Genomic DNA, 27943 nt, shown 5'->3' on the forward strand with positions numbered 1-27943 from the left:
CCTTAGGTTCTCCTGCACTTTTGACATAAACAACCTTCAGCTCCCAAGTTAGCATTGCTGCTAGTCCCTCGTCTATAGGACAGTCTACTAATATCCTAAAACATTTAGGTTTGTTATGTGATTAAGTAAGAGGGAATAAAGTTTAGGGATTATCATGTGATAAGAAAACTCTAGACTCTTCTGCAGGTCAATCATTTTCTTGATAACAGTAGTATAAAACAGCATCTTTATGCAACTGTTGATTCAAATACCATCATAAACGAACCAACTTAACCATACACACAAGGACTTCATGAAATGCAAAATCCTCGACTGCTTTTAAAAGTAAACATGGTAAGTAGATGGTCAATTTATCTTTCGGAAGAAAGAATACATGACAGAACAAATCGGAGATTTGTATTTTCATTGGTATAAATTGGGTACATATGAGTTGATATTAATAAATGAGAGTTAATACAGCTATTTAAAGTCATCGCCACTGGAAAAGGGAGTTATTTTTAAAATATCCAGCTAGAATTTTGCAATATAATAAATATTTCCTGTGTGGGAAATATCAGAAAGGGAGACAGAACGTAAAGACTGCTAACTCTGGGAAACGAACTAGGGGTGGTAGAAGGGGAAGAGGGCGGGGGGTGGGAGTGAATGGGTGACGGGCACTGGGTGTTATTCTGTATGTTAGTAAATTGAACACCAATAAAAAAATAAATTAAAAAAAATAAATAAATAAATAAAAAATAAATATTTCCTATGATATTTACAGCTTAAACAAATCATTTAAATATAGGAAAGAAAGTAAAATCTAAGTTAACATAGTTGCTGAGTTAAGTCGAAATACCAGAAAAGGCACTCTTAAATTTTAGACACAATGATTTCATTAAAAATATTACATCTCTATATTTAATTACAAGTAAACCTTAGCGCACTTTTTTGTGAATTGTGGTGAACAATTAATGGCCGCCAGTAATCACTGCCTCACTCATGCCTATATTTAATCCTCTCCCAATGACTATGAGTGGGACCTGTGACTTGTTTCATGGGCATCCTTCATGATTTTGTCACATAAGATTCTAACTTCTGTCTAGCTAAAGCAAACTAGCAAAAAATGAAAATGGATATACCGCTCACACTTGTCCTATATGCAGGAAATCATCAGCTATTGTGGTAATAAAAATCCTTGGGAAATGTTAGTTATTACTATTCTGCTTTGCAATGTAACTTAAATTAAGAAAGTGAAAACAGATTAAGGTTAGAAATATTATCAGGGTAACACCGTGTCAAAATCTGCAAAAAAGCATTATTAAAATACATTTTGGTGTTCATGTAAAAAATTAAAATAGGAACAGACTTTTAAACTCACAAACATGATGAAATATAATCTATTTGGGGAATTTTATATAAGGAAAACTTAAAATCAGTTTTATGAGTCCATAAGAATAGAGAAAAATAATTTCTTATTAGAAAGGCTCATTTTTGTGTAATTCCCTGAGACAACACCATCTGCCAATGTCTGTCCTTGAAGATGATATTACAGCCCCAGGAATAAATTAACCTCATCTGGTATTTTTTTCAGTGGACTTTGGCATAAGTTATAACAATTTTTTTTACCTATAAGCCATCTTTATTTTAAAGTTAAATGTCAAACCCCTGAATTGTGAGATACTTAGGTTTAAATTGTAATGAAGCAACTGAAACTTCTGAATGGAACTGAAAGTGACCTGGAGGTTGCCCGGTGACCTGGTGACTCGACATCCTAGGAATTTATGAGCCTACTTTGTGGAGGATATTTGAGTTTTTTCAGCTCAACCTACTATTGCTGTTCTATGGTCAAGCATTGAACCAGGAGAAATGAACTTTGCACATTTAAACTTCTGACTCTTAAAAGTTAATTGGGAATAAGAAGCTCTTAAATGTTGCAATCAGAAAATTTTAGAACTGTAAAGGACTTTGGAAAATAAACAGAGAAATTTAATTGTTGCAACACATGTGATTCATTATACCTTAGAGAAAAATATGACCAGAGAAGTTAAGTGATCGGTTCAAGGTTGCAAAGCTTAGTATGTCAGAAAGCTGCGATTCCAGATTAAACCTGTCTGACTCTAAAATTCTTTTCCCATGACACCATTTGCCTTTCAGAAAAATCATCAGAATATGGCTTATAGGGATCCAAGAAGAGAGCTCTCTAAGAGAGGGAATAAAAGACCATGTGTCAAAAATCTAACTCATTAATGATGGAGCCAGAAGGATGTGGAAGGTGGTTCAAAGAACACTTGAGGAACAGAGGCTTACAGAGTTATTCAGTAAAGGAGTGATGAAACATGTCTGATAAATTAGATATTTGAAAACTGATGTCCTAGAGGGCAATAAAACTATAATCTCTGGGTGGGTTTTTTTTTTTTTCTACCTGAAAGAATGCATTAGATATCTACTGGTAAAAATCATTTGTAATCTATCAGTCTTTTCTAACTGTACAGAGTTCAGTCTCTAATTAATAGCAAATTGTAAATCAAAGATGTATTTCTCTAGAGAATTAGATAATTCTTCAATGAGCCTGTTAGATAACATTCCAGAATGATAATGAAATGTCATATAGTCAACCTGTTGCTTTACTTCCAAGTTTTTATAACTTTTCTTAGCAGGCTTCTTTGCCTGGGGACCAGAGACTGCTATAGAGGGAAATTACAGCCTATCTATGGACCATAAAAAACAGCCTGAAAACAAAAACAAAAACAAAACAGCCAGGGTCCTAACCCCAGAGAGAAGTGTAAGTACTTAGAGTTTGAAATGATATCAACTCAATGTTCTTGTGCCAGAAAATGCTTGGTTCAGTATCTCTTTCCTCACATGGCAAAAAGGATTGAGGCAAAGGGCCTGAATCAATCAAACTAACCAGTTATTAACTTTTAGTCAGAAAGAATACATGTGATCTGATTATGCCAACATGCACACTACACAACCAGCACCCTAAGGAAAACAGTTAATTCAATAAAAGCAGTTCTACAGGAAGCCAGTGATAATGGTCCAGGAAACTACTATATGATGCAAAGATAATGTACAAGAGGATTTTAAGTGTCTACATATATACATAGCATATCCTTCTGGCACTCCTCAGAGGTTTTGGTAGCTATCTGGCTACTGTGTGCTTTTAAGGTTATACTACTTGACCAGAACTTGAGGTAGAATTATTTTTTATGCCAAGTAGGTACAGAGCAAATTATACTAATAATTAACTGTGTTGGGGGTGGAGTTGACCTCAGAAAAGCTGAGGAGCTAAAGAAGGATATGTACATAAAAAGAAAAGACCATTCTATCTCCTCCCAAAGATAATCCACAGAAGCAACCCCATGCTAGGCCATAAATCTACTCAAAAAGTAATTTTGCACACAATGGAACGCAGTCAGTTGGACTTTAGCACCTAATAAAAAAGGAGTTTTGGGCATCCCAACACTATTTTTAGGAAAATTGGTCTTTTTACTTAAGTTCCATCTTGCTTCTTGCCTTAAAATCTGTTTTTGCACTTAACTATCTAATCTCTTTATCTCTGATTCCTAAATGAGGCCCTTAAATCTACTATCAGATTTGACCTACACTGTTTAAAATCATAAAGTTAAAGGAATGGGAAGTCATCCTTTCCTCTTACCTCAGCAGAGACAAGGTTGGAACATTTCAAATGGAACATAAACTGTTAAGTAAAAGAAAATCCAGAAAACTAAACCAAAGATTGTTTATAAAGCATAGTCAATTTCTGATATGGCTTTAATTAACTTAATCTACAAATAATATTGCTTATAGGAATTAAAGTCCCTTTCCCTTTTCTCAGATTTACCTGGGGAACCTTGTTTTAAAAAAAAATAAAACAGCTTTTCTCCATCTTTATTCTTCTCCCTTCTTCACTCCTTTTCCTACTTCCTATCCCTTTGCCCTGGCATGGGGTTTCAAAGAGGCTCTAGTGACCATTCAACTCTCTTGTCTCCATTTTATAGCTAATACATTCAAAGTCACTAGATTCATTACTCTTTATTAATGTCTTGGAGGAAAAACAGAAGTAAATGCAAATTCCACAGACATGTAACTGTGTATTCGACTGCTATTCTAAAATTAGCATAACTCTCTATAGGACCAGTACAATCGGGCCCAGTAAAGGTAATTTGATGTAGGAAAGATGCTATGGTTCAAAGTCAAGAGCCAAGAAATCATTTTTGAGATATCTTTGGTACAAAAAGGTGGTTTTATTAAAGCACAGGGACAGGACCCATGAGCAGAAAGATGCACTGGGGTCATGAGGAGTGGCCGATTATATACTTTCAAGTTGGGAGGGGCTTAGGGGGAACATAGTCTTTAAGGAATTTTGGAAACAAGGTTTCCAGGACCTTGAAGGGGCTAGCTATTGTTGGGAAAAGTCATTTATTGCTTTCTAATAAAACCTTACTCATGTATTTCTCCAAAGAAGACATACAAATGGCCAAAAGACACATGAAAAAATGTTCAACATCACTGGGCATCAGGGAAATACAAATCAAAACTTCAGTGAGATACCACTTCACTCCAGTTAGAATGGCTGAAATTAGCAAGGCAGGAAATGACAGATAGTTGGCGAGGATGTGGAGAAAGGGGAACCCTTGTACACTGTTGGTGGGAATGCAAGCTGGTGCAGCCACTCTGAAAAACATTGTGAAGAATCCTCAAAGAGTTGAAAATAGAGATACCCTCTGACCCAGAAATTGCACTACTGGGGATTTACCTCAAAGACACAAATGTAGTGATCCCAAGAGGCACCTGTACCCCAATGTTCATAGCAGCAAAGTCCACAAGAGTCAAACTATGGAAAGACTCCAGAAGTCCACTGATAGATGAATAGAAAAAGAATGGATATACAATGGAATACTACTCAGCCATCAAAAAATGAAATCTTGCCATTTGCATCAATGTGGATGGAACTAGCAAGTGCTATGTTAAGCAAAATAAATCAGTCAGAGAAAGAAAATTATCAGATGATCTTATTCATATGTGGAATTTAAAAAACAAAACAGAAGACCATAGAGTAAGGGAGGAAAAAATAAAATGACGGAATCAGAGAGGAAGACAAAACATAAGAGAGTCTTAATCATAGGGAATAAACAGAGTTGTTAGAGAGGAGGGGATGGGGGATGGGGTAATGGGCATGAAGAAGGGCACATGATGTGATGAGCACTGGGTGTTATATAAGACTGATGAATCACTGAACTCTACCTCTGAAACTATATGTTAATTAGTTGAATTTAAATTTTAAAATATTAAAAAAAAACTTTAGTCATAAGACCCTTCAGATGTATGTATACATACATACATACATAGTCATATGCTTGGGGGATGGTTGCCAACATGTATCTTGGGGTGTAGAAATAAAGGAAGTTTCCAAAGGAATTTTTGTATGTTGAAGTAGACTTATAGGGCCTGGGGGTTGGGCTAAGATTGCCTTTTGCCCTTAGCAAAGTATCAACATCTGAGGCAGCTAAGTCCCTAGAGGAAGGTCACTCAGCCTGTTTCCAGGACCTGCCAATGGGCTACAAGTCATGAGGAAATTTAATAATTTTTCTTTTGCCTTTATTTCCCACATAGATTCACATTAAGAAGTCTATTTAAGCTTCTTGATGACTCCTTATTGCCTATAAGTGTGCTGTCTTCTATGCCAACTAGAAAAGATGCATAACTATTTCTAACAGTATACAATATAATGGATGAGGATTTGAAGAGTTGAGATCACTGATCAAGATACATTAGTGCCCTAGTAAACTTTAAATATTTATTGGCCGTAAATAGAGTAGCAAGCTTAAAACTTGATAGAATGGGACACAGACCAAGCACAGTCAGTCATAGAAATCTTGAATTTAGGGGCACCTGGGTGGCTAAGTTGGTTGAGTGTCTGCTCGGCTCGGGTCATGATTCCAGAGTCCTGGGATTCAGTCTTTAGGTTCATGACCATCCACAAAATGTAAAAGAGTCCACATATGGTTCCTTTACCCCTGGAAATTTTTGTGTGTATCTTAGGAGAAAATGGACTCACCCTAGAGATTTAATGCATCTAATTTCATCTGCCATAAATATTAGTTTAATTCAAAGTGGTCTCCCTGTTTATTTAACAAAATTAAGTGAATAGTATCACAAGTCATCTAAGAAAAGCTGATATATTTACAAGATTTTCCTTCTGAAGTGGCAATTATAAGTAATTTTTAATGAGCTTTTAAATTTTAATAAAAAGTATGTACATTATTTTAAGGAAATGGCCTCTTCCTCTATTCATGCTTAATTTTGAATATTTGCAAAATACAGAAAGGTCAAAAAAATCTTTTTTGAGGAAGCAAGTCTCAATCTTGTCTTCTTTCTTGCTATATTGACCACTGACTGCCCTGCCTCTTCTTTGACATTTCATCCAATAAATTTTATTCCACATTGGAGGTTTTTCCAGCTGGAGAATCCTCAGAGAGTTTCTAATATAGGGTTACTGTTTGGTTCTTCCAAGACCAAAATCCTTAGTGAGTCCTAGATAATACACTCTCCCCAAAAATTTTTTCTTTTTTCTGTTTGAAATATTTCCAAGTTCTGAATAACATTTACTAAATTAATGAAATTGCCAAGTCCTCAATTTCTAATATTTTTTACCCTTTGGCAGCAAGATCTAATTTTCTTTTTAATGGCATTCTATTTTTCTGTAAGTTCCTCCTGTTCATGCAGTTTCAAATGAAGGTTTTTGTCTTTGTTTTTTTTTTTATTTCAACTTGCCCCTTTGAGAGCAACACTTTTACTAGATCTGAGTGTCTTCCTGTTTTTCTTCATCACCCCTGTAATTCTTATGTATACTGCTTAAGGTTTCTTGGTATCAAACACCAAAAAAAAAGACTCCTAACTTAAATAGAAGGAAGGTTTTATTAAAAGGCTCCTGAGGTATTTCAGAGAATTGAAGGAACAATTGAAATTGTCATGTTTCAGATCAAATAGAAAAACAAGTCACTGTACAACTGAAAAAAAAAATGTATTGATAAGAGGAAAAAAACAAGCTAAAACCTGGAATATACAATGATCTGAGTTTTGGAAAAGAAATAAAAGGGATAGTGTCACCTTAAGTGAACAGCATATAGAATGATTTTCCTTCAATACATTTATCTATTCTCAAAATAATATGTATTTTTGCGTGATCTTAGAAATTGGAAAGTAAAACATCTCTCCACTGTGGAACTATGAATAAATGACTTACTGAACACATAGGTCATCATAACCATCCATGAGTGTTTGTTAACTTGGCTCGTGACCCGATATTCTCCTAGACGAGAGGAAAACATCCGCTGTCTGCTCCTCTGCGATGCATTCACTCTCCACAGCTCTTGTGTTGTCTTGAATTTGAATAAACCTCACTATCCTAGGAAAATCCCAAGTCTCTTTTCTCTGCCCCTTTCCTTCTGCAGAAAAAAATGGAATCTTTTAGCATTCTATTTCCTTTCCATTGTTCTGTTACACTTTCCATGCAGTTTTCGCAGGAACTCAGTTCTAGAGGACCCCATTTCTTTAACATCATTTTGTTGGATCTTTAATGGACTGCTTTAAAAGGAAAACAAAATCTTACAGTGGGTAATAGAGAATGGCATGAAGAAGAAACAGCACTCAATTTTGAAGGCAATTTAAATGATGCCAGGGATACATATTATCAGTCCATTTATGAGAAAAAGCACAATATAAACATTATATACAAGATGATTCTATTTGTGAAAATATATATTATTATTTTTAATCTGGGTCACCATATTTTTTTTTATTTTTTTCTGATCAGTATTTCCTGGTTTATATATTTTTTTCTTTTCCTTAAGTAAACCTGTTATTTGTGTTATTATAAACATTAAAAAGGTAAAATGAAGATTGCAGGTGGATTATATATTGACAGGAAGAGACCACATGCATATAAACACCCTGCTGTATTTTCCCAAGTTACCAGCCAAGAATTCTGAAATAGTGGAAGTGAGATAACTGCATAGAAGGGAACAGATGCAGCAGATCTTGGCCTGGCTTTTCCGTACTTCTAGGTTCCCTATAGAGTATGCAGCTGCCCTGCAACATTTACTGGCCAGATAGAATCCTAACAGAACTGCAGAAAAAAATAAAAAGTTAAATTCTTGCTGTGACACTACCACACTAGATGTAATTCTGATCATTAGTTTGGTCCTAGGATGTGGTTGACAAATCCATTTCTTCCCATAATCCTGAAACGGAGTTTAACAGTTCCCTAGAGTTCATTATGGTCATTTATAAATATACATAAAATCTTAACATATTTAATTTATCTTAACTAATATCTTAATTCCTATCTTAATTAATATCTCAAAACTACCATCAACTTAGCCAATCAAAGTATTCTGTTAATCTTGGAGTATGTACACAAGTCTATACTAGGTAGGATGATGACTTTGCCATGCATCTCTCCAAAAATCTGTTCTTTCCTCAGATTTAGGGGCTTTTGGGCTTTGACTAATTCCCATTACATGCAGGGAAACCTGAGGATTCCCTTTATCTACCAAATACCTGACTCTTTTTTTCCAGTATTCTGTTCCCTTTATTGTTCTATCCATTTAGAGGCCCCAGTTGGGTTTTAAAACATCAGCATGACTCTGGAAGACAGAGTAGTCTTTTCTTTACTATATACAGAGCTAATATGCCTTGTGTCAAATAACGATAAATGAATGGTAGTGATTAGTTTTGGGGACAAGAAGTGAAAATGTGTCCACCTGTCCAATTCAGAAAAGAAAAGAAAGTCTTGAAAAAAAAAATCTAATTAATGGGGGCAGGGGGACACAACTGCAGTAATAGTGCACCTCGAAAATGATGCCATCAACTTTTTGTTTATAGCTCCTCATTTTGGAAAAATCTAAAAGTCAACAGTATGATCTGCCATATATAAATATCTATGCTTTTGCGTGACAAGATAGTGAATAATTATTACCCTTTTGCCTGCGTTTTCTATTTTTTTCTTAATAAACCCATATTCCTCCTGCAATTCTGAATATCCAGAAGGTTAAATCATACTTTCAAAAGTGTACTTGATATCAACCCTGCTATTAACTAACACCGGTTATTGCTAAATAACCTTATTAAATATATATCTATCTTCACAGTGCTTAGAAAGTGTGCTGTACTTCAGAAAATGTTCAGTACCCTCCATACCAATAGCTGTGGAGACTAGGGCAAAAAATGAACTATAACCCTTTGCTATCTACTCATATAAAATACCTCGCTGTCTTCATTTTTTAAAATTCACAGGACTTCAGTAACATTTACTAAACAGAAAGCCTTGCTCCCCTCTTATTTTTCTTTCCTAATGCAGCAAGATCTAATCCCCACCTCCCTTTCAAGTATTCAGTCCTCTCTGATGTTCTTCTACAGCTCCTTGCAGTTATAGCTGGGAGTTGTTTTTTTCTAGTTTCCACATGCCCCTGTAGGTGGTCCCATACTTTCTCATGCAGAACCAATGCTCTTTATTGGACTCTGAAGGCCCATGGAATGGTAGTAATAGACCAATGGCATGAAGGGAAAGTGTGCCTGCCTATTCTATCCAGAAAAATGTCTTAATTCAATTAGCTGAGGTTGCAACTGACAGTTAAGTAGAGACATCACCAAATTAATAGTGTACTTCCCCAAAACTATGCTACTGAAAACATATCTACAGATTAGTAATATGGGGAAAACCAGGACACTGATAGTAAAAATTTATCATCCGATTTTATAAAAAAATACTTTCACACTTCTTCAAGAGAAGAGATCTATAAATGAATTTGTTATCATTTTGATTATTGACATTTTAAATTATTCTCAGATGAGTAAGTACTATGGATGGTTTTAGATTTTTTACAGTGAAATATTATCTCTGAAACAGAGCATATTGCATCTGGTTAAAGTTATAATCACAAATAAATTGTCTGTTGAATGAGTTACCACCACCAACAAACATCCATTAACCTCAAGGTGCTGGCAAGACCTGGATGCCTGATTGTTATGGCAGTGAGGCTTGGGAATTCCACACCGTAAGCTCCTCTAGACTATCCTTTTCTTAACTTTCAAATTTTCCAAGCTTCAAGTAAACTCAACTACTACCATAGTGAAACTCCTGACTTCCTTTTACTATCTCTTTTCATCCTATAACAAAACAAGACTCTTTTCCTGGTTTCCCATTTTCTCTTTGAGTTTCCCTTACTATTTCCAGACAGATCTACACTTATTTCTAAATGTCAGCATGTTCTGTTAGGGAAGACCCAGCCCTGTCAGCCTCACATAAGGCTAGCACTGTTTGACCCTAGGATAAAATAAATGGAAGTGTCTGCTTTGAACTAGAAGGGGAATTGTTCCCCTATTTTTGCCTCCAGGGGAAAAGGGGGGGGGGGTTATGTGATTAAATTGGTTACAACAAAACATAAAGAAAAAATAGCACTATATTAGTAGATAATTCTGACCAAATGCCTCTAAAATATATTCACAGCTCATTAATTAGAGAGAAAAGCAGAACACAAATTGTATTTATATGATTTCATGTTTGTAAAAAGAAATATCAATAATGCTATCTGAGCTATGTGATTTATATGGAAATACATTAAATTCTTTTTTATGCCCATCTCTGTTTCTTAAATTCCTCAAGTCAACCTGTGTTATAATTTTTAGTATTTTTTTTGAAAGAAGAGGACTTTTTTTTTTTAAGATTTATTTACTTATTCATGGGAGACACAGAAAGAGAGAGAGGCAGAGACACAGGCAGAGGGAGAAGCAGGCTCCATGCAAGGATCCTGATGTGGGACTCGATCCTGGGACTCCAGGACCATGCCCTGAGCCAAAGGCAGGCGCTAAACCACTGAGCCACCCAGGGATCCCAAATATTTAGTATTTTAAAGTAAAGAATATCACCAGCAACATTGTAGGTTGCCATATGTGGGAGGAGGTCACATACTGTCCTATGCTTATTACATGCTCACTTTTATTTAGCCAATGATACAAACTTAACAAAACCACACAGAGCTGGGGAAAATGCAGTAATTCTTGGCAAATAATTCTTTGTGTACTGTTGGTCACTCTGATCAGTTTGGAAAAAATAGCCAATTCCTATTATCAAAAAGACAAGGGATAATAAGTGTTGGCAAGGATCCTGGTGGAGGATGAGAACCAAAGGAAAAGAAATCTCATAAAGAGCATGTCCTAAATATCCTCAGTTCCTACTCCACACTTAGTTCCATCTGTGGGACAAGTAAGAGTATATTAGCATTAATAAGTAAACATTTTTAAATTTATATCCCCTACCTGCTCACATGAGATCCCTAAAGTTACCCTGGCTAGTCCTGCAAGCCCTGAAAGACAGGGCTAGGCTCGTATTTGTTCAGGAATTAGTCCATTTATGTTTTCTCTGTCTAGATTTCCCCACTGCCCATAAGACACTTGACCCCAAGTACTCTGTCCATAAGATACTTGACACCCATGTACCTCACTACTGCATATGGCCTGGTGTCCTCTGAGGAAACTCAGGCTTTCAAAAATGTGTTTTTTGGATCAATTTTGTGGAAATTTAATTTTTAAAACTACCCTGAGGAAGATTTAATATTTGAGGAAATTTCATAGTGTATCTTTTGTAAACCAAAAAAAAAATGTGATTTTTATATTAGGTAATACTCCAATCTGTAAATGTACTGATTTATTCAAGCTGAATTGTATAGGAGTTTTCTCAAAGTAGAATTCATCCAGGGATGAAACAGCAAAAGGGCAATTACAGAGAGCTATGTAAACCTGTACATGATAATATTGTAGAAGTGTACTGAAACATGAATAGAGGATGAAGAATAAATAAGTGATTTGAGTGATGCTCTTTGGATGTGTCCCTTTAGAATATAATCCACATCTGCCAAGTAGCAGTTTTAATGTGTGCATTTAGTATTTATGCATGTTAATCCATTTGCAGGAGAAAGCAATGAAATCTATAAATTCATTTCTCTCCATCTTACTCTTTCACAACATAAAAATGTAATCCCAAAATGACATTTTCCCAAACAGATTTATCTTATAGACATCCAGTAACTTGCACATATATGCTCAATCCCCAATGTAAATTGTTTCCTCTCTGTGGCATTTTATTTCCTTATTCCTCTAGAAAATCTTACAGATGTTTTCTTCTGAAAAATAAAATACACTTCCAACCTAAAAGTTCAAATCTTCAAGAACATACAACCTTTTTAACATAAAAATAAAATTCAAGGAAATTAAAGGACTTTCTAGGCTGTATTGTTTAGAATAGCAAATCACACAAGTTCTTCAATATTTTAGACACTAAAAAGCAACTCTAAAACTGATGTGAATCTGGATGTAAACTAATTACATAAGCATGTGCCTATCATTATCAAAAATAACTAGAAGTTATATCTTGATCACACCACATAAAGTGTTGGTGCAAGACCACCAAACTATGAATGCAACAAAACATTAAAGACTGGTCAAGAACCAGTTTTACAGCCCTTAACTAACTACTCACCTCCATCCTGTAAAAGGAGTTGGAAGCATTTGGCCAAGAGGTGGAGTTGACAAGAGATTTTGTGAGAACCTTCACAACCCATGGGAGGAATCAGGTACTTCTTTCCCTGCAGCCCATGAAGAATGACTTCTAGAACTAAATGTGTCCTTGAGTTTGGTACACATGGTGTATTGATATCCTCTTCATGACAGACAAATGTAAACATGAGATGCTGTTTGGATTTACCTGTAGCAGTGCAGTCTCTGGAAGCATTTTGGGAAAAGTGAACTCTGATTTACAAAGGGCCAAAGTTGCAGATTCATTAAGGACCACGTGAGAGAGTAAGAGAGAGCAGTTATCATTTATGATTGTATCTGACAATCTCTGCTATTTCAGCATGCTAGGCGATATATATATATACACATACTAGCACATATATATATCCCTCCAATCTCCAGGTCTTTTCTGAGACCCCTTTCCTTTTGGAATCGTTCACAAATAATTCAGACTTCACTTTTCCTCTAATCCCTGCCTGGTTAAATGGCTCTCTGACGCTGAATTTAATATATAGGATTGGATTGGAAGACATTACCTCCATTCTCTCTTTCCACTGGTTCTTGCTACCCTAAACCAGAAGAATGAGCATTGCCCAACAATTCCAAAATCATGTTTTTCTCTATGTATTTCTGCACCTCAAACTGAATCCAATCCTTTCTCATCTCCTTACAGTGCAGCAGTGGGCCATCTCCTGCTCTTTGCCTAGAGGTAAGCTATGGCACTGTTTGTTCTGTTTAGGGAATCTGGCTCAAATCAAGAACTATTTCTCTTAGATACTTTCCCAGCCTGTTGCTTCAGAGATAAAAGATGTTTCTTCAGCCATTTGAGTTCTCCAGACTTTAAGACATCTTTTCAATGAAACACTTTTCTGTTTCTAATACTTTTCCCTCCTGTAGCAAGAACTGACTCCCCTATGGTGTTCATTTCCTATGGATGTTCTTTTAACATTTTCTCAGTTTTAGGTGTGTTTTGTTTTTTATGCCTACTTGACTCATTAGGTAATTCCATCCCTTTTCTACCAAATATGAATTAACTAACCCTTTGCTGGAGGGATGTGTCCTCTCATCTTCCCCATTGTTTAATTAAGACTTATTTACTACAAGCTTACATTCTTCTTTATATTTTAAGAGAAAAGGAGTATTATATAAGGAGGTTACAGCTATTCCACTGTTCCATATGAATGCATTACCCAATCAGTATATTAAATAAATTAATATATTTTGTTGAATAAAATATTTATTAAATAAATCTATATATATCTGGAACACAATACACCAAGAGTAGTGGCTGTCCCTCTGTACTGATAAATTGTTTGTTTTCTTCTTTATACATATGTCACAATTTCCTCTAATGAATAAATGTTCCTTTTTTATAGTTATAAAAAGGTAGAAAAACATTTCTGTTTTTTAACTTCTTAAACTTGCCAGACAACCTAGAGTCAATACAATTTCAAGAAGGAAGAAGGAAACTATCATTTATGGAGTTACAAAGAAGTATCAAAAACTATGCCAAGGATTTTACCCGTTTTTCCCTTGGTCAAACCAGCCAATACATTAGAAAGGAATCTAAACTGGGCAGCCCCAGTGGCTCAGCATTTAGCGCCGCCTGCATCCCAGGGCATGATCCTGGAGACCCTGGATCGAATCCCACATCAGGCTCCCTGCATGGAGCCTGCTTCTGCCTCTGTCTCTGCCTCTCTCGCTCTCTGTGTGTGTCTATCATGAATAAATAAATAAAATATTTTTTAAATAAAAGATCTGGGTGGAGCTTGGAATTCTACATTTCAAACAAGCTCCCAGGTTTTTTGGAGGCTGCTGACCTGTAGACTACACTTTTGAGTAGTGAAGATTTGCTGCAACATGACCCTACCTGCTTCTAGCACAACTTGGAGTCACCACCTGCAGATAGGACCCTGAACTTCAGAGTGGCCAACGGATCAATTTACCCTATTAAAATGATTAACAATATTGTATTATTTATTGTACTTAGTGTCCTCATTTTAACATTTAGAAATATATATATATATATATGATGTATATATATATATACATATGATGTAGTTCTTAAGCCCTTTAAACATCTTCATACTGACTGGTATAAATTGACTGCTCTAGATGACTGAGAATGCTGCACTTCATTGTCCCAGCCTGGTTAGGTCTTTCACAGCATTTAGGTTGGGTGCCTGGTGGCACAGTTAGGTGACCCAATTATGTTTCAGCTCAGGTCATGATCACAGGATCCTGAGATCCAGCCCTAGTTGGTCTGGCTGAGCACAAATACTACTTGAGACATTCTCTCCCTCTCCCTCTGCTCCTCCCTCACCCCCTATAAAATAAATAAACAAATCTTAAAAAAAAAAGAGAGAGAGAGACTTGTATTGAAAAAGATAATCCTGGCTTTTATGGGATTAGGAGTCTTTCTCATCCAGAGATGGTGCCAATGGGACACTTGTTTTCTAGTCTTAGCCCATTCAGGAGCAGTATTATTTTGGGCAAGTCATTTCAGCCTTCAAGTATTGAGAGCCATTTGTAAAGTGTAGCTGATGAGCCAGTGGTGAGAATATCTGGGCCATATCAAAGGCTGACTCCATTAACTGGGCTGCAGATGTCTGAGCACTTTATCCTCATAGCCCTGGGGAGTTACTGAAGACTTAGAGATACCATAATACAAGGCTACAAGGCAGGACTAAAACAGAAGAGGACAAAAGAAATCCCACAGTTTGCCTAACAATTAGCTAAATGATGTTTAACTCTCTGCAGCTGCCTGATTTAAGACAAATTGCAGCTACTGTCACCACCAGAAGAAAATCATTCCAAAAAGCAAAGCCAAACCTGTTTACTCTTCAAGCAAATAGTATAGCAAACAAAATCTTCATTAGAGGCCATAGTATCAGTTATTACAGATGTTTAAATTTTGATAGATATGCTTGAATTTTATTATATAAAAGCCAAACTCAGGCCTTTTATATGCGAAGACCGGTAATCAAAGCATAAAATCTGATTCTAATTAACACTTCCTCTTGAAATTAATAGTAACTACTATTTTTTAAAGATATTATTTATTTATTCATGAGAGACACAGAGAGAGAGAGAGAGAGAGAGAGAGAGGCAGAGACAGAGGCAGAGGGAGAAGCAGGCTCCATGCAGGGAGCCTGAATGGACTCCATGCCAGGACTCCAGGATCACAGCCTGAGCCAAAGGCATACACTAAACCACTGGCCACCCAGGGATCCCCTACTATTTTTTAAGTAAGCTCTTTTGTGCTAGGTGCTTTACATGCATTGTCTTGATTTACTCTCAAAGCAACTACAGTGAGATAGATATTACTATCCTCATTTTATAAATTAAAAAAACAGGCTTAATTAACTTGCCAGAGGTTATACAGGCGGCTAAGCTGGACTTGGAACTCTGCTCTGAATGACTTTTGTCTCTTACTCTCAAACTCACTTAAAGCAAAAACAAGGCAGACATGAATTTGCCAGTTGTTCATCACTAAGAAACCACTCAATATTCACCCTATAACTATCACACATGCACATTAAATATACAAACTCAATCTGTAACCATCCATGAATATGTCATATACTTGATGAGAAGAGTGTGACATGCCATGTACTTTTAGGGTACTTGCCTAAAAATGAATAATCTTGAATACAGCCATATGTACACACACACACACACACACACACACATTTTAGATTATCAGTTTTATACTTCCCTTTGGATGAATATAATTAAGATTCTAATATATATCCAAATCCAAACAAATAGGTTTGCTTTCATACATATGTAGTAGATATTAGATATCTATAAATTCACTGATCTCCTATGTGTGCTTCATTTCAGGATCATGTGCCTATGTATAGATCTTTTTTTATTGTTTTAAAAAAATAAGGTCACAGACAGATAAATACATCTATGACTATATTTCATAGGTACCAGAGTGACATCTTGTGGGAAAAGCATGTTGAATTGCATCTGTATATTTCTAAGCATTTCAAAAACTACTTTCTCTATTTACAAAGTGGAAACTGTCATCAGACACAGTTTGAGTGTTGACCACTGAAAGATAGTTTGGTCCTATACAAATTTAAGATAGCAGGGTTGGTGTCAATCTCCAATATGTTGAAAAATAATAAATATTTCTGAATTACAAGTAGTCTAAATTGATAGAGTTGTGAGAAGTGATCCTGAATGCAATATTGCAAGACTCGTAAACCACTAGACTTTTAAAATACTATTGTTTCTGTTTTTAGAATATGAATGAAACCATTTCCTCTGGAAATGATATTAGAATAATTTAATTAGAAAGCAGATAAATAATATTAATTTCTTCCATGATAGAAAATCATATTTCCCCAGGATATCTTTTAAAAGATCCAATCAATATTTATGAGCAGAAGATTGTTTACTGAGTACAAAATAAAAAATATTTATTGAGTGCTCATTATGTACAAAGCATTATGAAAGCCTTTTTTTTTTTTTTTTTTCAGTTAAAACTACTGGTTTAATCAGCTGGCTAGACCCTAATTGTTCATGAAGCTGAAGGTTGATTTTATTCACATGAGGTTGAGTTTTCTTATTCTGTTTCTTGGGAAGTAGTATGATCATGGAAAGACAATGGCCTTTTTCTTTACACACAGCTTGAACTCACGACCTTGAGACCAAGACCTGAGCAGAGATCAAGAGTTGGAAGCTTAACTGACTGACCCACCTAGCACCCCAGACAATGGCCTTTTGAATCAAAAACTAAGTGCTTTTCTTTTCTACTTCCATATCTCTGTTTCCTTTTCTATTTCTTAAGCCAGATCCCAGGTTCACATACATTTGTTTAATTATTCCCTATGCTTTATTCATTTAGTTATAAATGTGTTTGTAGGTCTATATTCTTTTACTATTATATTTATACTGAGACATTTTAAAGGGACGTTAAATTTAAAAGGAAAGATAAATATTCCGTATTTTTATTATATTTTACTTATATAATAATCAGAACAGATGTGATTACTGATTGTGAAAAAGCCACTAACGGATAAATCCTTTTTTCCCCTTATTTTATTATTTACTTACTTTTATCACCACTAGAGGGCATCTGAAGACTGAGCTAAGTAAGAAGCAATGCTGTGAGTGAAATAAACCTCTGCTAAAATAAGAGTACATCCTCCATCAAAAAGCTAATTGTGTTTTGTGCTATAGATATTCAAAAACTACTTGATGATTGTTTTATAATGAATTTAGTAAATATGCATACACCTCCTATTAAAATGCTAAATTAAAACACTTTCTTTTCTATACAATGCAATAGCCAATTCTGTAGTTAGAATTAAATTTGCAAATGCCAAGTATAATAATGGCAATTATGCATCACATTGTATTTTCAACTACACCTGCTTACACTTTAAAACTTGGTATGCAATCACAACAAAACTATTGAATATCTGAAAAAAATGCAAAATTAGCTGGCAAAACTGGTCTTTATTATAAAACCCCAGTATGTCATCATGTTTAGCATTTGTCACCCAACAACCATGTATAAAGTACCTACTATGTGTCAGGCATCATCAGGGTTCTGGATTCACTGTTGAGGAGTTCCAGTCTAGTAGAACAGATAGAGAAGAAACAGGTGAGATGGACTGTAATAATAGTGTACTGAGAGGACATGTGCAACACAAACTGGGAGTCAGAAGAAGGAGAGAGAGCTCCAGAGTCTCCAGATAGTTTTCTTATTCTGATAGGTGCCTGTCTCTGACTATCAAGATCTAGGCTAAGTACTGAAATACAAATGTAGTTTCTGATACTGTTCCATACTCCTACTAACTCTATGACCTAAGGCAAATTTTTTAGTCTCTCTAAGCTTTGATTTCCCCTCAATAAACCTGTAGTAATAATAATACAGGCTACCAGAGAGGATTACTGGGAGGACCAAAGATAATGCCTTAATATGCTTGGTACAACACGGGGCACTTAGTGTATGTGAACTATCATTACTACCATTACTACTTTCATGCTATCACCAATAGACCTGGAATAGATTCCATGAACTCAAGGTAGAGGCAACCAAGTTGTACAGAAATCGTTTGCTTTAATTGTGTCATAGTAGATAAGATCTGATGGAGGAGAATGTGACGGTCTTCTGAAAGGAGAGAATTGATGGTTACCCCAAGAACTTGGCTCCACTCTTGGCCATGCTAACCAAATACATTTTTGTGTTTTTTCTCATTGCTGGATTTCTTTCTCTCTTTTTTCTTTCTTGCTATCAGTGTCATTGTTACGACAGAATATCAGGGTGGGTCAAACAATCAGTTTCCCCTGTTGAACATGGCATTCAAGAATGAAACGTTCATTTCATGTCCAGCTTGGGTATTTAAAATGTGTCTAGTGTAATATCATACTCAGTCTTGCTTTCCTAAAATATCTATTTATTTAGAGGGTTGGAAAGGATGAGATTCTCAAATCATATTGTGTTTTTATTTTCTTAATCATCTTTTTTATTACATTTGCTCAGAACTGGAAAGGCAACCACAAAACCAAAACCAGATGGTAAAAAGTAAGCCAAAGGGAAACTAAATCCTGATTACTGACAACAATTTAGATCATATTTTATCAATCTGTGATTCAATCATAATGAGCACATTTTTGATGAGTACAGTATCTCAGACCAAGCTTCTCTCTATAATGTCATAGATATTTGTATCATGATAGAGGATGAAATAATCCAGCAAATTGATGGGCAGAGTTTATAGCTATTTTCTTCCCAGCTTTAAAATTGTCTACTTTGGTAGATCAGTATCATGTGCCCCTAACTATGTATAGAGTCATAAAACAGGTTTCTCCCTCAAAATCTCCTAGAGGGAAAGGACCTGTAGGAAGGTATGACCCTCTTTTGTCTTAAACTGACATATCATGGCTGTATTTGGGAAGCAGCAAAAAAAAAAAAACAAAAACAAAACAAAAAACAAAATCTGGAATGATTTTTGGCCTTCAGCTGGTGTGGGGATCAGGATCTGACCTTGTCTTAAATGGAACCCATCAATATTACGATGTCTTTCTTCTGTCCCCATGATAAACATCATCCTAGCTCCCAATTTTTCAAATTAAAGATGAAGGGTTCCTGACACTCCTCTTTTGATCAAATAGATTTGTTTTCAGCTGACATATTCCAAGTTTATCAAACAGTTTCTTTGGTAAAATAAACTGTGCACAAAGAGATTGTGAGTTGAGCACAAAAGGGAAGGAAATCTGGGTCAGGAAGAAAGAAGAAGAGAGTGTTATTTGATGATTTCTTCTATTGTTGATTTTTTTTCCTGTAAATATAATTGTAGCTAAAGCTATCTCTCTGTCTTAATGCATAAACTAGCTTCTCACAGGCAGTTTTATTTTAGTCATCTACTTCATTTCATTTCTAGCAAGAGTTGGGCACCCCAGCTCCAGTTGAGACAGGCTGCAGAGAAAGCAGGCCAAAGCTTCCTACTACAACAGTGGCTGAACTGAAACTCTGGGCTGAAATGTCCCACCAAAGCAGCTTGTTTTCCGTTCCTTCTGGGGATGCAGGAGAGGATCAAGGAATGAAAGACTGTCTAGGAGGGAATAGTGCAGGCAGTGACGCTTCTGGGACCACTGCTTTGGGAGCCATGTCTCACTGTATAAAATCACAAGGAGGCCAACTGTCAACTAGAAAGCACTGAGGACAGTACTCCTCACACGGCACCTTTGTGGTTTACTCTGTAGGTATTTGTTTTACACACATCGCTCTTTAGATGTTTCTTTGGTTTCTGAGATTATCCAATCTTTTCCTACAATCAGCAGTGTTCAACTTCAGAAATTTAGGAATCCTTTCCTTAACCAAAGAATGCATCTTTTCAGTCTTTCTAGTCAATTGGCTGAGATCTAAGAGAAAACAATTGGTAAACTTCAATCTGTAATTACCCAGCCTTTGTTCCAACAGCCCTCACCTCACCTCAGCACTCACCTAACAACCTACTGCCCAAGACTCCGGCCTTATTCCCCTTTTTAAAAAAAGATTTTATTTATTCATGAAAGACACAGAGAGAGAGGCAGAGACACGGGCAGAGGGAGAAGCAGGCTCCATGCAGGGAGCCCGACGTGGGACTCGATCCCGGATCCTAGGACCACGCCCTGAGCCGAAAGCAGATGCTCAACCGCTGAGCCACCCAGGTGCCCCTCCTGCCTTCTTCCTTATGCGTCCTTAATTAAAATGCTATGTCTTTCTTGCAGTGTAGCTTATCAGACAGGACTGAATAGGTTTTATTTTATGTCAGGCAAAGATTGTAAAAACAGCCCCAAATGATAAATGGCATTTTGTACTGAGTGTCCATTTATTAGAATGAGAAAAATTAATTTGAGACGCTAAGGATGAGATTCAAAGGGGTGAATAGAACCAGAAGGCATGAATCTCCTAAAATTGTGTGTGAGTGTGTGTGCACATGAGTGTATACAAGCATTTTCCCAGGGGGAGAGCCTCCATCTTTCATAGGGCGTAGGAAAAGATTACCATGATGTACCAGATATGTTCTCTGCCCTTTGGAATGTAAAGAAAGGAACCAGCACAGTGATGAGTAGGAGACAGGGCACAGTCAAGGAGATGGAATTCCGTGTTTGGTAGAGCTGTTATGTAAATACATAGTATCACACTAATACTTGATTTATTTCTTTCCTTTTCTTCTCCCCATTATTTGCTCAGTGCTGTCTCAAAAGTTAGAAAAAAAATAAGAAAAGCATCTGACAAAAACAAAATTCCATTTTGTATAAAAATATTTTAAAGGCATGTAATAAAAACAGATATTATCCTTATGTTTTGTTATACGTACACCTGGCAGCTTTAAAAAATGTTTCATATTGCGGTTATGGCTTAACCTATTTCTGAAAATTGCACTCCCCAACAAATGAGCTCTTCCTCCTCCTTTAAACACCTTGAATACTTGTGGCAAAATGAATGATACATATAGCAGTACACCTATAAATAACCTAAAATCATATAATGTCTCCATTATATCAGATTTAGAACAGATATAAATATTCATTTAAACCTTAATTGCTTCAGGAAAAAGGGTGAACCAAGACCTACCTTCATTCTGAGGATGTTTTTCAAGTTTCATTTCAAGTGGTGAAGTTGGTTGATAACATGCTTTTTTCTTCTGAGTCAAAATTGTGTTTTAGTTGGACCGGCCTGGAGACAAAAGGCTGCACTCTGAGAGTTTCACTAGGCTTGCTTGTGGCAATGTTCCCAGTGCTATATGGAGTTCTGGCCTGACCCGCTCACTGTGATTCACGAGCCTTCTGTCCACAACACTTCCTTAAAGGTAAAGCTGACACAGAGCTACCTCCCAATCAAGAAATTGTGTCTTTTTTTTTCCCCCTGGTCTCCTTCCTAACAAAATGTTTGCTTTATACCTGTAGGTGTCAGAGAAGGCATCCTGGGGAACTTGAAGCATCAGCAGACCACTGATGTTGGCAAATTGCATTTAAGTTTTATAAATAAATAGATAGATGATGATAGATAGATAGATAGATAGATAGATAGATAGATGATAGATAGATGATAAAAGACCAGTGAACAGCATTGCCCCTAAAGCTGAATTTTCCTCATCTTCACCATTTCCAGCTCTACACCTTAGGAGGACCCTGAGTCCATGGCCAGCCTCCCTTCACCAACTGCAGCTCAGTCTTCACCCCCGTGGGATATGAAGCCCTGTTGATCTCAGGGATTCCTCCCATTCCTGAAATTGTAGAACCCCTATAACACTACCTAAAATATAAACTTTTTTGGATCATCTCTTCTCTCCTGTAATTACCCTGTGCTTCCTCTCTCCTGAATTGTCTCTACTGCCCTTCAATCCCTTCAAAGCCTTTCTCTTGTATCTACAGAATCATTTCATCTTAAATAAAATCTCCTAAACCCCCTCTAACACTGCACAAAATTTTGTCTTCTCCCGCTTGATTTTTTGACAATTCTGATGACACCTAGTTCACTCCTGGTCCCACTCTACCTTGGAGGTCTCAAGAGCTTCACTTCCATCCCTTGTTATCCCAGTCCTATGGTCTGTCTTTCAAACATTCTTACACTGCTCTCTCCCTCCAAGCCACATCACTTCTGCACTAAGGCTATTCTGTGGTATTCCCAGTCCTGGATCAACTCAGCTGTCTATCTTGTCTGCTTTTATAACTGCTAAATATGTCTGGAGAAAATCATTCAGGTTAGAGCCATTAGAAAACCAAGATCTTCAACCAGTCTCACCAAACTTCAAACTTAACCACTTTTCTTAAGCTCCCTTCTCTTAGATTAATTTGACCTCCTGTTACACAAGAAAAATCAAAACTATGTGGTCTATATGCCCTCAATTATTTGTATCCAGATTGCCATATGTTAGTATCAGACCTCACACTCATCTTTGCCCCTACAAGCTCCAAGAAAGGGGTATTCTTGTGTTTGAAGCTAACCCATTTCCCAGTCCTCTGATCTTCTCTCCTCCTACCTCCTCAGAGACTCTTCCATTACTTATCTCCTCTCTCTTCCTGTAACTATAAACACTCTCTCTCAACTGGTTCTGTTGTGTCAACTCATGAATATATTCTCTTTTTCAGTTCTGTGAGGAAAGCATTACAATTTTTATTCTATAAGGTTCTCCCTCTAGTTGCAATCATTGTCATATGTAAATGATAAACATATTGTCTTAATTTTGACAACCATTCAAATGCTTACAACAGTTAACATTATATTTCCAGAATCTAATAGCTCTTCCTTTTCTTTCATTGGCAAATGTAATGTTGACATTTCTTGTAAAAATATGAATTTCTAATCTCTTTGAACTTTTTCATATCAAAGATTTCAATATGTTGACATTCTCATCTGAAGTATTTGCAGCATCGCAGGTAGTCTGGATACTACACTGACCACAAACTGACAAACCTACTGATTGCATGTGAGGTCAAAGATGTAGGACCACCACCTGCAGAGCACTGGCCCTGCTTGGCCTTCCTATCACCCTCCCATCTTCCATCTCACTCGATTACCCACACACAGGTCTTCCTAGGTACTTGAACAATCAATTCCCCCAGGAACACCATGGTTGGCCATTTCCATTCTGAGAAAGAAAAAGGCAGAAGTAGGTGTTGAGGTGGTACATTATATCCTTGACTATATTTTGAGATTTGTAGCAATGAAAGTGACAGAAGACCCTCATGTTAGTCAACATCAAGGATCACAACATAAACTATTAGAAACAGTATGCCCAAGCATTCCACAGAATAGCTATGACATCTGTGGGTGATCTTCCCAAGGACTCTGGACTCTGTCACTCCCAATCAGCTACCTAAATTTGAAGAGATTGCCACCTCATGGAACACAGCACCATGTTACATGAAGAACACGCGGGATTCTGTCTTTAGCCCTCTTTACACCATATATATTCTTCCAGAAAAAGGATGTTTGTTTCAATGACCACAAAAGTCTCCCATATTTCAACAATCCCCTCAGGTATATATGTCTGTTTCAGAACTATAGACCTGTATCTGGATGTTTGCGTTCGCATGGTCCATATACCTGGGATGACCACAATCGAACTTACTTACTAACTTCTACTTCTACCTTTTTACTAAATTATCCCTTACAGTAAATAGCACCATCATTGACTCAGTTACAGAAACCCAAGAGTTACTTTTTGCCTTTCTCTGTCCCTTATCTACATTTACTCAGTAATCAAGTCTTATAAGTTTGACCTCAAATTTATATTCCCTGACCAATTTATATTCCCTGTCGTAAAATGCCTTTACTGGGGACATCCAGGTGGCTCAGTTGGTTAAGTGTCTGCTGGGGTCATGATCTCAGGGTTCTGGTATCGAGCCCTGCATTGGGCTCCCTGCTCAGCGGGGAGTCTGCTTCTCCCTTCACTCCTCTGCCCCTGCTCCTGCTCTCTCTCTTTCTCTTCTCTCTCAAATAAATAAATATTATTTTAAAACATTGAATTGTGGAAATAGCCTCCAAACTGACCTCATTGTCCTAGACTACCCCTCCAAATAGCTACCAAAATGATATTTCTAAAATGCAAATCTGATCATATAACTCCCCAGTTTGGAATCTTTAATGATTCCCCAGGCCTATGCTATAAAGTCCAAGTTCCTTAGCATGAAATACAAAACCCATTTGGAGCTGACCATTAAATCATCTCTCTTCCTCATTTTCACTACCATTTCTTCATACTCTACAATAAACTGTGGTTTCTTAAACAAGCCCTACTAACTTATCTCCATGTCCTGGCCCATGGTGATACCTCTGGCAAGAATACCCTTCTCTTTCCCTCTCCATTTCCTTACTGGAATGACTCGTGTAACTGTCTTTCCAGATGCAAATCAGCAGCCCCTTCCTCTGGGAAACATTCCCTGATCATTTAAATCTCAGTTGCCTTTGCTCGAAGCACCCTTGATACTCTGTCCTATCACAGAACTTTTTATATCATCTGCTTTCTTAAATGTTCTAAGGAAAATTATAAAAATATACACACGTGGCACCTAGTTTTTATCACCAAGACCCAACAGTATAGTGTTTGGCCCAGACATCTGGGTGTTAGAGAGAATAATAGGAAACTCCTGAACACAAGCATGAGGATAGCTTTATTTAAGAACTGTATGCTCAGGGCAAGCATAAGAAAAACTGGAGCTGCCACTTCTGCAAAACCAGGAGGTGAATCAGCTTCATGTTCTGGTATTATTCACCCAGATTTTTTTTAAAGATTCTATTTATGTCAGAGGGTGGGGGGCAGGCGGCACACAAGCACGAGCAGAGGAAGAAATAGATTCTTGCTAAGCAGAGAGCCCAATGGTGCATTCAATCCCAGGATTTGGGGATCTCGACCTGAGCCGAGGGCCAACACTTAACTGACTGAGCCACCCAGGTGCCCCTCTTCATCCGGATTATCCCTTCACTACCTGCCATGTGCTAACCCCTAAATTAGGTCACTGCCCATACCCCAAGTCAGTCCTTACAACTCTTAGCTATGCCCCCACACAAAAGTCACTTTCTTATGAGTGAGATCTGAGATATGGACCAAGGAGTTTATGCTTCCTAGAAGCTTCTGGGGTCAGTTGAGGACATATAGTCATCATAATCTTGATACCTATCTTATCCAAGGGATTGTAACTATGACCATTCCCTGCCTGTGCTTAGCCAGACATCACCAGAAAGCACTTCCACTACATGGCTTTGACCAATTTCACTTTACCATTTAAGCTCAGCTTCAGTGCTTTTCATTGGCTAACCAAAGTAGTACTCAATAAATGCTTAGGAGGTATGTGAGTCCTTTGGCTAGACAAGGTTGGGGATAGGCTTTGAGCTAGAAAAGATCTTTGAGCTAGAAAAGATAGGAATAAAAAGTATATTTGGATGCAGAAATGATACCTATTCATAGCACTGAGGATTTGCAGTGCCTCTATGACTGCCACACCAGCAAAGAGCCTAACCATAAGCCCAGAGAGGTGACACCAAGGAAGGCTGACATTTCTAAGGTAACTGTTGTATAATCTCCCTGAATAATAACCACTTTATCTACTGAGAACTTTAATCACAAAGAAAAAATCTACAATTGGAGTTTTATTTTACAATTTTATACACTTTTATATACTACAATTTTATAACCACTGCATACTCACAGACCTCTAAATGGGAAACAAAATGTAAATTGTCCAAAATTTTGGCTTGATTTGATGCTGATATCACATGACTTCAACATTCAGGGCAAAAGGGAAGGAATGGAGTGCAAGGCTGCTTTATAACAATTTCATTAAATAGATCAAAAGACTTTTTTGAGCATTAATCTATTGTTTCAAGACAATAATTTGATGACTTAAGAATAAGTAAATCTTAAGCATATGGATTAAATTTTCCTTGAAGTACACTTGAGTTCCAATGTAGGGAAAAAGACATTTGGCAAAATCAAATCTGCCTTTGCCAAACCAAAAGTGTCTGAAAAATAATTTGAGGGATTTTGCCAAACCCCAAATGCCACTGTGTTCTTCCATCCCACCAAGTTCTCCAAAAGTGCAAAGCTAATACATCTACTCAGCATTCCAAATTTGGTGGGAAACCAAACTGCTTCATTTATAGCCTCCAAAGAGATTCCTTAACATTTTTAGAAAAAAAGTCTTTTGATTGAATGTTTTTTTTCTTCCCATCTCTTCTCTGATCTCTAAATCTCCATCTCAGATTTTTTAAAAAAATTGTTCACTGGGTGTGCTGTGAAATTATTTTGAGTCTTGAGCAGAAATATTACTTTTAAATAAACTCTCCCAAAATGCAGTAATGTCTTCCTATTGGAATATTGTCTCTGTGTGTGTTTTCTTCTATATTTTTTCATAGTGCTGACAACCTGAACAATTAGTTTTTATTTAAATCATCTCTGAATTAAAATTAAACTTGCAATCAGATTTGCCAGCAGGCAATCTTCAGAGGCCTGAGTCAGGTCACAATTGAACCTGTAAACAAAATCTTTGTGAAATCAATAGCATGTTTTGGAATGTGGGTGGCACAGACAATCTTTTCACCCTGCAAAATGACTCCTTATTTTTGAAGAGTAACCTCAGCCATGTTGAATTTTTTCCATGTAAGGGGTGTTTTTTTTCTGGGAGATTGCCAGTAAATATTTGTCTAGTATACTTTGCATTTGCAAAACGACATTCCATCACCTAACAGCTAGCCATCAATGCAGCACATCTCAGAGGCACGCAAGGCTTTTAGTTGCCAGGGAAACTATTCACAGGCTTTTTATTCTGGGATAAAGCATTTGATTTTCTCTTTGTTCTCTTGCATTTTATTTTTAATTGTAAATTAAGTTTTGGGTACTTTATGGGTACTTTATATTATCTTGTCTCTAATATTTACCATTGTTTGAAATTTAGACGAGAAACTCCAGGAACATCTTGATTATTCAGACATATCTCATGAGGTTTTGAATTATTTTGGTTAAAATAATTTATTTACCACATAATATAGTATTGTTTAGAACACATTTTATTCAAGAAAATAGCATATTTCTACTTTCTTTAAACTCAACTATTAAATAAGTATCCACCTTGGACTGATAACCTGAAGCTCTCCAAGAATGGCTTGTTTTTTATGGGTTACCTTGCTATAAGAACAGTTCTTGAGTTAAGGATAGATCAATGCTGGGGCACCTGGGTAGCTTAGTTGGTTAAGCTTCTGACTTTGGCTCAGGTCACGATCCCCGGGTCTATCCCCCTGAGATAGAGCCCCATGTTAGGTTCTGTGCTCAGTGGGAAGTCTGCTTCTCCCTCTCCTTCTCCCTGACTCTCCCTGCCACCCCACTCATGCTCTCTTTCTTTCAAATAAATAAATAAAATCTTAAGAAAAAATAAAGAA

General features: G+C 36.7%; 1 long non-coding RNA gene across 6 annotated transcripts; it reads left to right on the forward strand.

Moving 5' to 3' along the window:
• The first annotated feature begins 2 nt into the window (after positions 1-2).
• On the forward strand, positions 3-27889 carry LOC144295120 (uncharacterized). Of its 6 annotated transcripts, none has more exons than XR_013362544.1 (5): positions 3-333; positions 13229-13264; positions 17199-17308; positions 17641-21875; positions 21973-27889. It is a non-coding gene; the product is annotated as an uncharacterized LOC144295120 (long non-coding RNA). The 6 variants fall into 6 exon arrangements; XR_013362546.1 differs by having other exon boundaries at positions 17641-20730; positions 21733-27889; XR_013362548.1 differs by having other exon boundaries at positions 17641-17678; positions 20596-27889.
• The last annotated feature ends 54 nt before the right edge of the window (positions 27890-27943 follow it).

The sequence above is a fragment of the Canis aureus genome, chromosome 23, assembly GCF_053574225.1.
Source record: "Canis aureus isolate CA01 chromosome 23, VMU_Caureus_v.1.0, whole genome shotgun sequence".
Taxonomy (NCBI): Eukaryota; Metazoa; Chordata; class Mammalia; order Carnivora; family Canidae; genus Canis; species Canis aureus.